Consider the following 14,411-nt stretch of genomic DNA (forward strand, 5'->3'; position numbering starts at 1 on the left):
TGCTGTATGTATATTAAAAAATAAATACATCCTTTGTAATGGTTAGTTTGTTTTGTGTATTACACACACACATACCTGAGAAACAGATGTTATCATTCTCTATTTACTGATGAGAAACTGAAACTTGTTCAAGGTCACCCAGGGCTTTCTTAGCAGCCAAGGTCAAGCGTCCCAGCTCCGGAATCGAAGGGAAAGCTACGATCGGCCTCAGCCTCAGGGGAGGTGACAGCAAATCAGGAGGATGGGGGAGAGGTGAGACACGCATTGTAGATTCCACACGGAATTTAGAGGCCTGGTAGGTTGTTTGGTTTAAAAAAAATTTGTTTTTTTTCCCGAGGGCACACTCACCTTTTGAGGGCATGCATGTACTTCTTGTGCAGGTGCCACAGGCCTGAATGGATTCCGTAAGCCCGACCATAAACCCGGCAATGGCCCCCGCGGGAGCTGGCGGCCACCAGCACGGGGGTCTCACACGCTGCGGTAGTCACCACCGGCCACACCCAGAGCCCACCACCCACCGCTCCCGCAGGTAACTGTAGCGCGGGGACCGTAAAGGCAGCAGTTCATAGCAGTCCCACTGCTTTTTCTACCTCAGTCACGCCCCTCTATTTTTGCCGTGTGTGACCAGATTCTGAAGAGATTGAGAGGTTTTCCCAGGCACTGGAATAGCTTTCAGTTTTTTTACAGACATAGTTGACGTATACTAAGAAATAGGCGAGAAAAATGAAAATCGAGATTTGACATTTATTTCATCTATATATGCATTTAATTTTTTTAACTTTTGCTAAACCGTTTGTAAATGAACCTCAGGACAGGAATGCTCCAGCATGCATTTGTCAAAAAACTAGCATGGGTACTTTTCCATAATACCATTATCTTCTCTAACAAAATCAACACTCATCTCCCAATAGCATCGAATAATTAGTTCGCATTTAAATCCTCTGAAAATGTTCTAAACATCTTTTAATTAAGTTTTAAAGAGAGAGGAAGGGAGAGGGAAAGGGAGAGAGAAACATCCACTGGCTGCCTCCTGCTCGCTCCCTACCAGGGATCAAGCCCGCAATCCCAGCGTGTGCCCCAACCCAGAATCAAACCAGAGACCGCTCGGTGCACAAGATGACGCCCAACCCACTGGGCCAACTGGTCGGGGTTAAAATCTCTTTCAAAGAAGCTTAAACCAGGGCCCAGTAACGGACCACACCTTGCATTTGGCTGTTCTGCCCCCTGTCTCCCTTTTAGCAGAGAACAAGCCCCTCGATCTTGTCTTACTTTTTATTTTATTTTTTAAAATATTTTTTATTGATTTCAGAAAGGAAGGGAGAAGGAGAGAGAGAGATAGAAACATCAATGATGAGAGAAAATTATCGATCGCTGCCTCCCGCACGCCCCACACTGGGGATCCAACTCGAAATCCAGGCATGTGCCCTGACCAGGAATCAAACGAACCTTGACTTCCTGGTTCACCAGTCGATGCTCAACCCCTGAGCCACACTGGCCAAGCTTGTCTTACGTTTTACACTTCAGATCCTTTCCAGGCCATTTTGGCTGCCCAATGACTTTACCATGCTGCCATAAGTTTTTAAATTTGTCTCTGATGCTAAGTGAAATGCCCCAAACGAATTTAGTCCAAATGAACATTTTCATCGCTAACTCTGGTTGCACCCTGTGGGGATTTTTTTTATTTTTTTTACAACGTTCTAAAACAGGGGTGGGCAAACTTTTTGACTCGAGGGCCACAATGGGTTCTTAAACTGGACCGGAGGGCCGGAACAAAAGCATGGATGGAGTGTTTGTGTGAACTAATATAAATTCAAAGTAAACATCATTACATAAAAGGGTACGGTCTTTTTTTTTTTTTTTTAGTTTTATTCATTTCAAACGGGCCGGATCCGGCCCGCGGGCCGTAGTTTGCCCACGGCTGGTCTAAAACATACTTCAAGGACTCCTGTCGGCAATCTAGTTCTGCATTTCAAACTCTCAATGCCCTTCCAGCCAGCACTGCTTGCGTTCTATCTTCAGCGACGCCTCTCACGCTGTTACTGCATTCTGACTTTGGACGTAAGTCGTTTTCATAAAGAAAAACAGCACTTCCAAGGGTGGCAGGGTCACGCACGATTTCTTTTACTGACTATTCCTGAAAACCACGTTGAGATTTTACATGTTATCTTAAGATCGGAATGTGAAATAAAAGAGGTGAGACGTCATTACCCAAATCATTTCTGGAGCCGGCGTTTCAGGCGTCAGGGCGTGGCCGTGGTCCCCCGTGGGTGATCCTCTGTGGGACGGTGCCGTGACTTCAGTTGGACAAATCGTGGTCGGGAGAGTGCCGAGCCCTTCGTCATGTGGCCAGTCTCTGTTTCAGGCAGCAACGTCACTATCATGAAAAAAATAACTGGCCCTCGCTGGTCTGGCCCAGTGGATAGAGCGCCGGCCTGCGGACTGAAGGGTCCCAGGTTCGATTCCGGTCAAGGGCACGTACCTCGGTTGCAGGCTCCTCCCCAGTCTGGGCGAGTATGGGAGGCAACCAGTCGATGCGTGTGTCTCTCTCATGTCGATGTTTCTCTCTCTGTGTCTCTCCCCCTCCCATTCTCTCTAAACATCAATGGAAAAACAGCCTCGGGTGAGGATTAAAAAAATAAAAATCACGCAAGGAGTGAACTTACTAAGAGGACCTGGCGGAGGGGAGGGCAGGTCCTACAGCAGCTTCCGGGCCCTCATTCACACACCCACTTCCTGCGGGGGATGGGGGCAGCCCCACCCAAGGGAGGCCAGGAGTGTGGCCCAGACCTGCACCAGTGGCCTGGGGACCATGACACACAGAGGGCAGCGGCCTGAGAGGACCGTGAGGGCGTGGCTTCCTGGGGGGCCCAGGCGAGGCGAAGTGGTGGCCCAGAGACGGAGCACAGGACTGGGCCAGCAGACAGTTAGATAAGGAGTAAGGAAGAGGCGCTGAGCCGGCCGGCGTAGCCAAGTGGTTGAGCGTGGATCTATAAACCATGGTGCGATGCCCAGTCAGGGCACATGCCCCGGGTTGTGGGTTTGATCCCGGTGTGGGGCGTGCAGGAGGCAGCCGATCCGTGATTCTCTCTCATCATTGATGTTTCTCTCTCTCTCTCCTTGCTCTTCCTCTCTGACATCAATAAAAATATTTTAAAAATGAAAAAGAGACGCTGAAGCCAGACTCCATGGGGTTTGGTATCAGCGCTGCCACTTACCAGCTGCGTCTCCCTGGACAAGTCACGTGCCCTCTCTGTGCCTCAGTTTCCTCCTCTGGAAAACGGGATGGTGTTAAGTGCACCTACATCAAAGGGCTGTTGTGGGGATTGTTGCTACCGTGTAGACGGCAACATTAGGTATTTAACCCAACACGCGGGCACATTGGAAGGGGCCTCCGTGCTGGTGGAAGGGGGGAGGGATGAGCTGGGGGGAGACGGAAAACAGACAAAGAGAGTCGCCTGTACGAGCCGAGCGGGCGGATACACTCCACCCCGGGCACCTAAGATCCATAATTTCTTCAGCTTTTCCATTTTTAAAGAGAATTCTAGCTGTTCAAGTCCCACACGGCTCCAGTCAGAGGCTGCAGCCGGCGCTGGCTGGTCCCACCTCCTCGCCCTCTCCCCGGCCCAGCGGCTCCGGCATGCAGGCTTGAGGGGCTGGCACAGTGGGCAGGACGGGCCACCGCAGGCCGCTGCCTAATCGCGCCGGGCAGAACGAACAGCGTGGGGCCTGACACGGGCCCGCCCCATGGCCACCGCGGGGCGGCCGGCTTTTTTCCTGACCATCTTTGAGCCTGAGATCAGACACAGGGAAAGATTAAAACAAATATGAATTTAATCAAGGGATTCTGCTGTCCTGGGGTGAAACAGGAGCCCGCTGACACACAGAGGCCGGAGCACTGGGGAGCCAGAGTCGAATCAAAGCCGCCTGCTTCCCACTAACCGCTCGGATGATCCTATCATCACAACAAGAAAGGAAAACAATTATTTATTCTTTTTGATGTTGCAGCTCAGCAGCGACTTGCTTTCTGAAGAGCAAGGTCAAAACCAAGTTATTGTTTCTGCCTGAAACTTTGACGGGGACGCGGAGTTCTTCCCTGTGACCTACTTCCGTGCGAGGTGCGGGCAGTGGGAGAGGCTGCTGGCTCCTGGGCCGCGGGCGGTACTTTCTCCCGCCTCCGCCTCTCATCCCTCTTCCCCGCTCCTCCCATGAAAGACCCGAGTGCGAAGTCGTGGGGAACAGAGGCTGCGAGCAGTGTGTCTGTCCCGGGGGAGAGCCAGGAGCCCAGTTCTCTGGACTGACACCCCCACAGGCCCCAGGCATGAGGCTCAAGGCCCAGCATACACCCACGAACACCTCAGCAGACCTACTATTTTCACGCGCGTGGGCCCAACTTGCAATGTCCAGCCCCTGTGTATCTTCCTCTGCTACCCAGAGCCCTGACCAGAAGGCCAGTGAGTTCCCTCCCCCTCCCGCCCCCCGGCCCTGGGGGGCAGCCTGAGCCGATGATGGTTGGGGCGTTGGTGGGCAGGTGCCCGGGCCCTCTGCCTCGAAGGGGTGACTCAGGGGCATCTGTTCCACACACTCCCAGCCGTGCCCAGCGGCGTTGGGCTCTGGCGGCTCACGGTGACACTGGCTTGATTTTGCACGTTTTGCCAGCGCCTTCCTTCTCTGCGCAGCTTGCAGCCCCACGGCTCACACCAGCTCACGGGAGCCCGGCCCGCACATCTCTGTCCAGCTCTTCACCCAGCTGTGGCATGCCGGGAGCTGGAAGTCAACCACGTGCGAGCATTTACACCAGGGCAATTGGCAGACGCTACCACCCAGGGATTATTTATTTACTTATTTATTTCAGAAAACCAGTTCACCTTCACATCACTGCTCATTGTCCGGCTCCCTCCTCGGTGTGTCTTGGCATCACTTCCCAAAGGAACTTGCACACATGCCCTTCCTCAGGGTTGGCTCCTGGGGAAACAAAAATTCACACAGCTCCCCTGAGTCTGGAGACCAAGAACGGTCAGCTCGCTCATGGGAGACGGGAGGCCCTGTTCCAGGCTTGTCCTCTGCTGCCGGCCCTCCGTCCTACCGCCCCCCCCCACTCCCCCCACACACACACACATGCACACCCTGCACAGCCCGTCTGTCCCCGACCCTCCCCACACCCTCTGGGGACACCCACGGCTTACACTCACCAGCACCCTCTCTGCTCCCGCTGGCGGTGCCACCTGGCCTCTTCAGGGAGGTGCGAAGGGGTCTGAGTGGTCCCCCTGCTCCCCCTCCTGCACACCTAACCCTTCACCACGGGGAGCGAGTTTTTCTCACTGAAGACGCAAAGCTGAGGACGGTGGCCCTTGGATCTGGTCCGAGCCCTGTGACCTGCTGTGAGCGGGCAACGAGGCTGAAGTGACGGGGCGCCCAGTCTGGGCCCGGCCTGGCAAGGGCGTCACTGTTTCTTATCTGTGACGTTGACCCAGGCGCTGTGCTGGGGGGAGGGGGGTCAGGTCCCCGTGTACCTTCCTCGGGCAACCAGAGCCCTGACCAGTGGGCGCCACAGGACGAGCTGTAGGCTCCGCACCCCTCTGACTCCCCCAGCATAGGGCTGATCTCTGAAAACAAGAGCATGTGCGGGGGGTGTAGGGGGTACAGGGGGGTGGAATGGCCGGTCGGTAAACCCCTCCCCAGCTCCCAAGAGACAGACCTTCGAACCTTAAAGGAGGCGAGTGGGACGGGAAGGGGACCCAGGGCGCAGCCGCCTCCTTCGCGGGGATGGCAGGCGTGGGCAGCCGCCTGGGGCCTTCACGTGAGGAGGCCACGCACGGCACCACGTGGCCACGACCCGCACCTAAGGTCAGCCGGGCGTGGCGCAGCGCCCCTCCCAACCCCCCCGAAAGGCCCAGGCGCCCTTGCCCTTCCCGAGGGGAAGGAGGGGGGCGCCTCGGCATTAATAGCGCTGGCGGCAAGGTAAGGCCGCCCGCCCGCCCACTCCTCGCCCTCGCCCGCAATTATGCCAGCGAGGCTTTCATCCCCACGCGCGCTCGCGGGCAGGTGATTGTTGTGTGCCGGCCTTTTCCAGTCTCCTCTGCCTTTCATGCCGGGACCGTGCCGCGGGGTCAACGCGCCTCCCCCGGCCCCTCTCCCGGCTCCGGTCCCTTTAGAAAAACACCCAAAGCCATAATTTGTCTTAGAATTTCTTTTGAAACAGCTACAAGAAAGACTAACGACTGCTCTTTTCCCTCTGTTTCTGATCCCAGCCACCCCTTTATCTGGCTTTCATTAGAGCCTCGGCCGCGCCTCTTTTGTGGGGGAGACTTGAGAGCGCGAGGCAGTTTCCCAGCCGCTGTGATGTTGCTAAAGATTAAAAAGGAGCTTTGAAGCCGCACCAGTTCCATGCGCGCCCCCTCGGTCCCGGACCTCAGCAAGACCCACGCCATCTGGCAAACCTGCCATGAAGACAAAATAAAGTGATTGAAACAGTCTCTTCAAAGCCATGGCGGCAGATTTGTTGATTCGAGCGTTATCTCTCCTGCGAGGCCCTCAGAAGTCACCAGAACACCTCGGCAATCTCAGGCAGGCCTCGGTGGAGCGGTGGCTGGGCCTGGCCAGAGGGGCTGGGCCTGGCGGGGCCGAGGGATGGGCTGCAGGCCGCTGGCTCGCGGGACGCTGGACGCGGGCCCGGGACACGCAACAGTTGGAGGCAGCGCCGGCCCTAATGACGGCTGGCAGAGAGGCCTCCCCCGGCTCCCGCCTGGGGTCCCCCCGCAGCGGGGGCGCCTGACACCCACCAGACGGACAGGACGGGAAGCCGCCTGCTGCGGGGCTGCCGAGCAGAAGGGGGCGGCGGGGAGATGAAAGCCTGCTGCCCTAATTGCAACCGACAGCCCATTAGTAACGCCCTGGCAGCTTCCATATCAGGCTCTGCTTCTCACGGCTCCCGGCTGGGCAAGGCCTGGGCAGATGGCTGTCTGCGGGGCCCATGGGAGGGTCTCCTGTGGCGGGCTGAGCCCGGGACGAGCGAAGATCCCGAAGGGGCAGAACCAAAGCCCGTCCTCCATTAACGCCGCCCAACACCGCGTGACCCCGAGCCCAGCCCTCTCTGGCCTCAGACTGCGCTCCTGCAAAAGCGGCAGAGCCCGGCCGGCGTGGCTCAGTGGTTGAGCGTCGACCTATGAACCAGGAGGTCAGGGTTTGATTCCTGGGCAGGGCACAGGCCCGGGTTGGGGGCTCCATCCCCAGTAGGGGGCGTGCGGGAGGCAGCCGATCAGTGATTCTCTCTCATCATTGATGCTTTTATCTCTCTCCCTCTCCCTTCCTCTCTGAAATCAATAAAAATATTTTTTAAAGGGCAGAGTCTACCCCCGTGGGCAGAGTTCCTCTCGTCCTGTTGGGTAGCACTGCCCCGAGGCCAGAGCCTGGGTCATGGGCGCGCTGCTGGCCCGGATGGAGAACCTGGAGGAGACACCATCAGAGCCAGGACCGCAGCTGAGCAGAGGCCCCCGACACATGGAGCTGCAGCCCAGGAGTTGGGAGGGCACCGCCCCCCACACCCCTGCAGACATGAGGACGCACAGTCATGCTCCTCTCAGTCACTCGGCGGTCCTCGCGCTACAAGTTGGGAGTCGGGGTGCACTATTCAGGCGCTGGGGAAAATTGGGGCCCGTGAACAGTCCTGAGAGGGCCAAGGCGAGGTCAAGAGGGAGTGGGTGGTCCTCTGGGTCCCCCTCCTCCCTCCGGCGAGCTTCTCGGCTTGTATCTGTGACACACCGTGGGCTTCGGGTAAAACCTCCGGCTTGTTTGAAGGTTCTGCCGATTTCAACACAAATACGATGTGACCGCTGCAGGTCTACCAGCCCCTGCTCCTTCCTTCTAGCACCCCAGGTTCCAGGAGGTCGGTCAGACCCCGCTGAGCACAACTAAGAGCTCAACCCCGTTCTACCCAGTTTCAGCGAAACGATGGACTTACAGAGTCTGACCCGGATCAGCCGGGATCTACCGAAGGCCGACTCCGCACTCCCCCTGGGAGAATGTAACCCCTGCCGCTCCCCCCAGGAAAGCTACCTGTGGATGTCCACACCGGCAGAGGATGGGATAAATCGCATTCTGCTCCTAAACCAGCAGGAGGACCACTGGTCACAGACTGGGGGGACCACTCACCCATCCCTCTCCCTTCGCCCCCTCCCGCTGGCCCTGGCAGGACCAGGCAGGGTTCCAGCTCCTCCTTCGCTGCCCTGAACCTTTCGGGGGCCCAGAGAGGGAGCTCCTCGTCACAGCTGGCCCCACCACCCTGCCTTCCTCCTAGAAGCACAGCTGGCCCAGGGTGGGAGGCCCACCGCGGAGACCTCCTGGCATCTCGGCAGGGATGTGCCAGCATGAGGTTAGGCCTCCCGCTGTGCATCCTCCCTGCGGGGGGGGGCAGGAAGTCCGGCTCCCAGAGAGGCAGGGCCACAGAGCAGCACATGGGAGCTGCAGCTGCTCACCAACCGTCCTTTTCTAACCATTTTCTCTGCCTGGTGAACTCCTACTCATCCTGCAAAACCCATCTCCAAGTCACCCCTTTAAAACATTTCTAACTTCCCTTCTCCCTCGGTTCGCATGCCACATCAGACACACCTGCCTTGGGTAGGTCTGAAATTAAATGACAATAATTTTTCCAGGAAGAGTAAACATCTGGAAATCAAAGGACCTCAGTGCAAATCCCTGCTCCCTTATTCACCAGCTGTGAGACCTTGGACATGTCATTTTGTTCTCTCTGAGCCCCCAGTTCCCCATCAATAAACTTGGGGGGGGGGAGAAACTTATAAGGTAATATACATCAGGAGCCTACCGAATTTCACTCCTTCCCTAACAGAATGTGAGCTTCTCAAGGGCAGGAACCAGCTTTTCATTCATTCATTCATTCATTCATTCAGCCATCATCACTGAGCTACTGTTCAGGAGCTACGCCTGAGTCAGAAGCCGGGTTCTACAGCAGGTCCAGGTGCCCCTAAATCTCTGGTTGCTCTTCCTCGCCCGTGGACCTCCAGCACCTGCTGTGGCTGACACTGTCCACACCCGTGCCAGGCAGGTGAGCCAAGGGCAGGTCTGCAAAGTTCAAGTGCAAGTGGCCTGACCCCAGGAACTCCAAGTCTGAGAGCAGAGGGCAGAGCTGCATTCCCCCCCCCCCCCCGCCCCCCATACTGTTGACTCTTAGTCTGATGGGAAAGACACATGTACCGCTGGCCGTAGAATTCCCTGTCTGATGGGGGAGACACGTGGCTCCTGCGCGTGGCCCAGCCTGTCACTGATGGGGTGAGATTGTTCCTGTCACAGGAGGGCACCGCCTCTGACGGGCGAGGCCGTCTGTGCCCACAGATAGCTCGCGCGTCAGATAAAACAACACGGATGGAAAAAAGAGATCAATCCCGGGGCCCTTTGAAAACCTCGCCGCGCAGTGTCTGTCTGCAGACGCGGAAGCGATATCCCTGGCTCTGCAGACGCACCGCAGGGCTGGACACAAATGACACAGCATCCGAGCATCCGAGCCTCCGAGCCTCCGGCCCGGCCCCCTCGCCAGAGGATCCAAGCCAGCGCTGGCCCGAGGCCCCCCGTCCCTGGCATCGCCTGCCAGCCTTGCCAGGGGAGGGAGGCTTTCTCATGATCAGGGACATCTGGGCTGGCCGAGATCCCAGAGGCCACCGACATGAAAAGCGAGGGGCCCGGCGGAAACACCATCTGCACATCATAACGCAGCTCGGTTCCCGGAGGCCGCCTGCAGCTGCGGCCGGGCTGCCCGGGGACACGCAGAGGAAGAGACCAAGCGGCCGGGAGGGGGACAGAGGGCAGAGCCAGACTGGAGTCGTTCCCACTGACATTCCACGCACTTTGGAGATGAAAGCCACTGGGTTTGTCTCCCTGTCGCTGCTGGGTCCACAGGCTGCACCAGCCCCGAAGCTGACTGGGGGGCACGAACAGTACACAGCTGTGCTCATGGGCTCAGATTCTAGAGCTGCGCTGCCTGGGTTCGAATCCCGGTCCCCTCCTTCGAGGAGCGGGTGGACTTCGCTGAGCCGGTTTTCAGACCTGAGCATTGGACACGGTAAGAATCCTATCCCCTACCATGGGGTTGCTGTGAGAATTCAAAGAAGTAATACACGCCTTGAGGCCTACACTTAAGACTTTTGCACGTGTTATATACGTCGCTAACATTTCATTATAAAAGAGGGCGCCCTAGCCGGTTTGGCTCAGTGGATAGAGCATCAGCCTGCGGACTGAAGGGTCCCAGGTTCGATTCCAGTCAAGGGCACATGCCTGGATTGTGGGCTCGATCCCCAGTAGGGGGCGTGCAGGAGGCAGCCAATCAATGATTCGCTCTCATCATTGATGTTTCTCTCTCTCTCTCCCTCTCCCTTCCTCTCTGAAATCAATAAAAATATATATATTTTTTAAAAAGCCCTAACCGGTTTGGCTCAGTGGATAGAGAGTCGGCCTGCAGACTGAAAGGTCCCAGGTTCAATTCCAGTCAAGGGCATGTACCTTGGTTGTGGGCACATCCCCAGTAGGGGGTGTGCAGGAGGCAGCTGGTCGATGTTTCTCTCTCATCGATGTTTCTAACTCTCTATCCCTCTCCCTTCCACCCTGTAAAAATCAATAAAAAAATATATGAAAAAGAAAAAGAGGGCATGTGTGTCCCCCACCTGATTTAAAGAGGTGCTCAGTCACTGTTGGCTCTTATCATCTTTGTTATCTCCCCTCCTAGACGTCATCCTTCCTGAGGCTCTAGGAGCTGGCACCTGCAGCGGGTAGAGCTATTGGGGATATTTCATGGGCCATCCTCTGCAAGGCCCCGCCCCCTGTACCAAGGCCACAGCTGATTGGACAAGGCGTAGGACATGTATGGCCAAAGCAAGCTCATGTATGGCGGTTGAGTAGACTGTGGACTATGGATTGGTGATCACATTGAGCCATGTAGAGCAAAGGAAGGAGGAGGAGGAGGAAAAAGAGACGGGCAGAGAGGAAAAAGACACAGGGTTCCCAAGACAGAGAGAGAGGGGGTAGGGGAGAGGGAGAGAGAGATGAGGGAGGGAGCGGAGACCTCCGATCCCAGGCTTTTTCTTTCCTAGTAGACGAGGCTGAACGGTATCTCCTGACCTTGGAGCCTATGAGATGAGTCCTGCCAAGAAGCAGGACACGCATGCACATGTGCACACATACCACACAGCACATCACCTGCATCCTACCAACATCCACGCGCTCACTCCTTTTCACTTTCTCTTTACAATTCCTCTCCCACATCTGAACACCTGTGCCTAGCACAGTGCCTGGCACAAGATAGGCACTCAACAAAACGGATGGAGGACAAAGCTGATGGAGGGAGGCAGGGAGGGAGGCAGGGAGGGAGGGAGGGAGGCAGTCCTTGTGCTTCCCTTTGCCCATCGGATCGAGGACTACAGGTTTATCTTTATCTCGGCAGAATCTGAGTCCCAGCGACTTCTGAGGGTGTCAGCAGTGGGCACTGTGCTGGACTCGCTGCCCTCCAGCAAGCAGCGCCGAGGCCAGGAGGGCAGAGGCAGCCCAGACCCACACATGGACAGCGGCCATCTGCTGCCTTTTGCTCACGCAGAGGCAGGCGGCTGGGGCAGCTCCCCCTGCGACCAACCGTGAGCAACCCTGGAAGCTGCCTTGTCAACAGGCTGTCACAGCGAATCGCCTCGGGCCGCTGCATCCCCAGAGCTGCCCAGGGAGCCAGCCTCGGCCCCCAGCACACACACACGCTGGCGCCAGGTTGGCCGGTCCATGCTGCCAGACTGGGGCACCTGTTACAGCTACCAGGGCCTGGGCTCTGGAAATGCCACCTCTCCCCCCCTCCCGCCCCGCCCCGCCCCCCGGGGACACAGGGCAGGCACCCCAGAGTACCCTCTCCCACCCCCTCCTGCTCCTTCACACTCCACTCCTCCCTTCCCTGGCCCTCGCACCGACCACACAGGCCGCGCAGGGCTGGTTGTGCCCATTCCCCAGAGGGGAAAACTGAGGTTCAGACAAAGACAAGAAGAAAGTCTCCCAAGAAAAACTCGCCTTGGGGGTGCCTTGCCCAGTGGGGCTCTGAGGAGCCCAGAAGGGCAGAGGTGAGCGTCTCGGGCCCCTGATGTTCACGGCCTTTAGTCTGCCTGGGTCACGGGGTCAGGAAGTCTCTTCCCTCTGTCAGCCATGAGGGGATAGCTGTGAGGGGTCCCCGCCGGGCTCCCCCAGAACTGCCCCGTCGGCCAGGTGCCCAGCACATCAGCGGTGCTGCGAGCTCCTCCATTGGGGCGCTGAGGTCCGCAGGCGCAGCGGTGCTGGGAGCTTGGCTCAGGGTCAGGAGTCTGGCCGGCCCCTGCCTCGGCCCGGGCCTCTCCTGAGAGGCCTGGGCCTGAGAGAGCGGCCAGAGGCCATTTCCTGGGAGCGCCACACACCCCAGGGTGGTGGGGGGGAGCCTTCCCCAGCGGCTCTCTCTTCCACCTCCTCCTCCTCCTCTGACTCTTCAGGAGGCCACCTGTCACTTCCTGTCTCCGTCCTCAACCAAAAAGACCCTCAGGAGAGAAGGAATCCTTAACAAAACAGTAGCAATTATTCATTCCTTCACCCAACACGTACTTCCAAGCGACTGCTGAGGCCAGCGTGGCTGGAGGCTGCCCAGTTCCGTGCGAACTGCACCACCGCAGCCGCAAGCCAAGAGGGCGACAGAGGTGGCTAGCAAGACAGAAGTCGCACTCTCGGGTAACCGAACCCCAAAAGTGACAGCTCCTCACCTTTGCCATGTTCTGTTGGTAGGAGCAGGTCTCTAGCACATAAACCCCAGGAGGCAGGAACCCGGGGGGTCCTTGTAGTCGGACCCACACGGCGGGGTCCGGTTCAGTTGGCACGCTGCGTGCCTGTGATGTGCCGGGCACGGTCCTGGAGCTGGGAATAGAACGTGAGACGAGGTAGGGTTTCTATCTCCCAGGAACTTTTTCTGCGAAGTGTTTTCCACTTCCTGCTCTTACTCAGTTTCCTGGGCTGTGAGCCCTGGGGGGGGGGGGGGGGCCCTATACAGGACCGGGGGAGGGGGAGGGAATTACTCCCTCTGCGGTGTGACTGTGTTAACCAGACCCTCTTCCTCCATCCCAGGGTCATGGGAGGGAAGAAAAGGCACAGAGAGTAAGCTAGCGCCAGGGGCACAGCGCCAGGGGCACATCCACTGTGTGGGCTGTGGATGCCAAGGGAGCAAGACCAGACCCTGCCCTGGGGAACAGACAGGTACCCTCACGGGTTTGGCCTGGAGCAAGGCGTGTCACCGCGGAGGCCAGACCCACGGGGGGTAGCGGGTCTCCTTAGAGCAGCCGTTCTCAACCTGTGGGTCGCGACCCCTTTGGCGGTCGAACGACCCTTTCACAGGGGTCGCCTGAGACCATCCTGCATCTCAGATATTTACATGACGATTCATCACAGTAGCAACATGACAGTGATGACATAGCAACGAAAATAATTTTATGGTCGGGTCACAACATGAGGAGCTGTATTTAAAGGGCCGGAAGGTTGAGAACCACTGCCTTAGAGCAAAAAGGGTTAAAGCCAATGGTGGAAACCAAGCTTCACCCCATACTTGGAGGCCTTTCCATATCAGCACCTGCGATTTTTACTATTAGAATTGCTAGGTCGCCCAAGGAGGGACGCACGAGGCCAGAGTGGTGAGGGATTACGAATTTATTCGATCATCCGCACACCAGGTGGCTGAGCCTGGATGGCTCCAGCACCCGGTGAGGGGAGTCAGCGGCTTTTAAAGGACGTTTGGCGGGATTTTTTTCTGGGCGGAGACTCCTTCATGCAGACCTGGAGGGGAGAGAACGGAATGTAGTCACCACAAGTGAAAAGTGGTCTCAGCAAAGGAATGTCCATAGTGAAACGACCTGAGAAGCCAGTTCTCCGGGGAAGGCTATCAACTCAATTGCTCCATCAAACTTAACAAGAGTCCCTCGGTTACCAGTGAGCTGGCTGTGCTGGGTCTGGCATCAGTACAGGGCTCCATAAACATTGTTCAATGGGGACAGAAATAAGGGGAAGTGGGATGGGAGGGAAGAAGGGCGATGAAAAGAAAAGGCTGAGGAAGGAAAAGGGGAGGGAGGGAGGAAAGAGAAAGGGGAAGGAAGGGAAGAGACAGGAGGCAAAAGAGAGAGAAAGGAAGGAAAATATGCAGCGAGGGAAAGAAAAAGACTGAGAAACAGAGATTTGGAGGGAGGGAGAGAAAGAGACAAGAGAGGGACAGAGAACGGAGAGAGGGGAGAGAGGAGAGAGGAGGGAGAGCGACTCAAGAAAGGGAAGATTCATTCGGGGCAGTGGCCCCGCCCCCAGCCCGGGCTCCGCCCCCCGGCCCGCAGGCTGCAGCGCCCCCTCCGGCCGCCAGGGGCCGCCACGCGCCGCCGGCC

At 57.3% G+C, this 14,411-nt stretch overlaps 1 long non-coding RNA gene across 4 annotated transcripts; it reads right to left on the reverse strand.

Moving 5' to 3' along the window:
* Positions 1–2,721: 2,721 nt before the first annotated feature.
* LOC132217605 (uncharacterized) lies at positions 2,722–14,371 on the reverse strand. 4 transcript variants are annotated; one of them, XR_009448926.1, is made up of 4 exons: positions 12,759–13,287; positions 4,866–4,962; positions 4,623–4,764; positions 2,722–3,952 (listed from the first exon to the last, which is right to left on the reverse strand). It is a non-coding gene; the product is annotated as an uncharacterized LOC132217605 (long non-coding RNA). The 4 variants fall into 4 exon arrangements; XR_009448925.1 differs by lacking the exon at positions 2,722–3,952 and adding an exon at positions 13,616–14,371 and having other exon boundaries at positions 3,969–4,764; positions 12,759–12,909; XR_009448927.1 differs by lacking the exon at positions 2,722–3,952 and adding an exon at positions 6,378–6,437 and having other exon boundaries at positions 3,969–4,764.
* Between the last annotated feature and the right edge of the window lie 40 nt (positions 14,372–14,411).

This window comes from Myotis daubentonii, chromosome 15 (assembly GCF_963259705.1).
Source record: "Myotis daubentonii chromosome 15, mMyoDau2.1, whole genome shotgun sequence".
In the NCBI taxonomy this organism is placed as follows: domain Eukaryota; kingdom Metazoa; phylum Chordata; class Mammalia; order Chiroptera; family Vespertilionidae; genus Myotis; species Myotis daubentonii.